A 2,415-nucleotide genomic window follows, 5' to 3' on the forward strand; every position below is an offset into this window, starting at 1 on the left:
AACCATAGGTAGGCTAAAAACCATAAAAGTTTTTAAATATTTCATTTATACACGAATGTGTTAACACAGTATTATTTATAATAAAATAAATTGTATCGATGTTGTTATAGATGTAAAGGATTTACTGGAGTAAATTGGCATTACCAAAACCAATTAAATTGGAAATAAAATAATATTAAAAAAAAACAGTGTAAATAAAATAAAATAAAGTGTCTTTATTTTATTATTAAAAAGAAATGTTATATGTATAAAAACAAATATTAATTTCTTAAAAGCCTTATTATGTCAGCACGTCCTTGAGAAATTGCCAAATCCAAGAGAGATCCACTGATTTACTTATCGCATTTTTATCTCCACCCTTTTCGATCAATGCCTTTGCAATTTCAAAATGACCCTGATCTCCAGCTATATACAATAGTGTCTTCACTACCTCTGGCATCGATTTCTACACTTTTCTTAATCAATGCCTTGGCTTCTTTGACATGATTCCACACAACTATAAGCAACAGGGTCTTTTCTGGTTGCAATTTTGATGAAAAATAATACTGGTTCTTCTCATCTATTAAGGTTGTTCCTCTCTTATGATCTGTCCTCTCCCTCATTCTGCCTTTTGTCCCCTTGCCTGAGTGTGGTGAAACTACTCGCTCATGGTGAATTATGGATCAACATTGGTTGAAAACCAAAATTACTGAGTCCATTTAAGTCTGACCCTTTTCCAAGAAGATACTGAACTGCATTATCAAATCCATATTCAGTTATTTCATATGAGGATATATTATCACTGCATATTCTGACAATTATTCTGATATCTATATGCCATTGGACCACAGGAAGATGGACTTTTATTTGCAACTAAGCGGACTGGGACCTGACCATTTTTTCTGAATATTTAAATCAGCCCCTTTATCGATCAAATATTTAACAATATTGCCTTGATCTGAGGTTATGGTCTCATGTGGATTTTTATCATACTTATTCATAACATCGATATTACACAATTCTCAAGATGCATTCGAGAAAAGTTTCACTAAAATTAAATTTTCTAGATTACCTGCAATTTGGATCTGTAATTAACCATTATTAGGTTTTATGTTAGCAGTTTGGCTCAATAATAGTCACACAATCGACTCATGTCCTATCTGAACCATCTATATAAATACCTCTGTCAAGTAACAATTTAACAATTTCAATATGACCGTCAGCTGCAGCAATGTGGAATTGTATCCAACCGCGACTATCCTCCTTGGTGCTAGTGCCCATTTCGCCTCCTTTATTAATTAACTAATAAAACTACAACAGAAGAATGCTCCTACTCTGATGCTTCATAAAGAGTTTTTGGACTCTGAAAGTTATTCACATTTATGTTGATGCTCTTCTATAGGAAGAGGTCAGTAATTTCTTCATAACCTCTTGACAATGCAATGTGGACGGCTAGACAACCATTTGCTTTGGCTAGGACATCAGCTTCTCTCTCGACGAAAAGACTCACCACAGCAGTTTGGCCATCGTATGAGGCATTGAAATGTGGATTTATGTCATCATTGCTTAAAATACTGATATCTGTCCAATAGATTTGACCACTTAAGTGCTTCCATTCTTCACGACTGCGTGTAAAGCATTCCATTTATCAGCCTTTGTTTTCATTTTGTACCATTTCTCTCTTAAATAATTTCAACAAAATCACGTCCTCTAGCAGCATCTCTATGATCTTCGTCTACAGTATTCATACTTAATCCATTTCCAATAAGTATATTAAACAATCTTATATTTCCACTTGCAGCTGCTTCGAGGATTTTACCGGCTGAAGCTATTTCTAAGTCATCTTCTTCATTAGACTGGGTAACTCTCACAAGGTGCATACCAATGGTAACTGTAAGGCCACTATAGATGACGATAATAAAGGAGTCCTACCTTTGAAATCCCTGGCGTTAACCTCCGTTTCTTTATAAATTAGGAAACGATCACAGAAAGGTTACCACTTGCAACTGCTTCATGCAAGGCTGTTCTATTTTCAATTTTTCTTTCATTGACATTAGTTCTTTTCATGACCAATATATCTATTGCTTCTTTCAGTAAACACGGTATTATAGTTTTCTTTTCAGACAGCATGGAATAGAAATTGATTATAAAGTGTTGAACCTTATTTAATAGAGTTAGTCCGTCGATGCCCTTCTTATCGATCCAGGATCCAGCCTTAACCAAAGCTTTGGCGATCAAAATGTCTGCTGCTGCAGAGCTCCTACGTTGGTTTCTATGATCATATTCGCTCCTCTTTTTTATAAATAGGTTAGCTATTTTCAAATCACCGTTGTTCACAACCTTATAGATAGAAGAGTGGTGCTGTGTGAGACACTTTTTAAATCAGGTCCAGTCGGGAGCAACTTTTCAACTGTTTCTGGAGAGCTAAATTCATCT

This window comes from Halyomorpha halys, unplaced genomic scaffold (assembly GCF_000696795.3).
Source record: "Halyomorpha halys isolate HHAL.00 unplaced genomic scaffold, Hhal_1.1 Scaffold141.1, whole genome shotgun sequence".
NCBI classification, from domain to species: domain Eukaryota; kingdom Metazoa; phylum Arthropoda; class Insecta; order Hemiptera; family Pentatomidae; genus Halyomorpha; species Halyomorpha halys.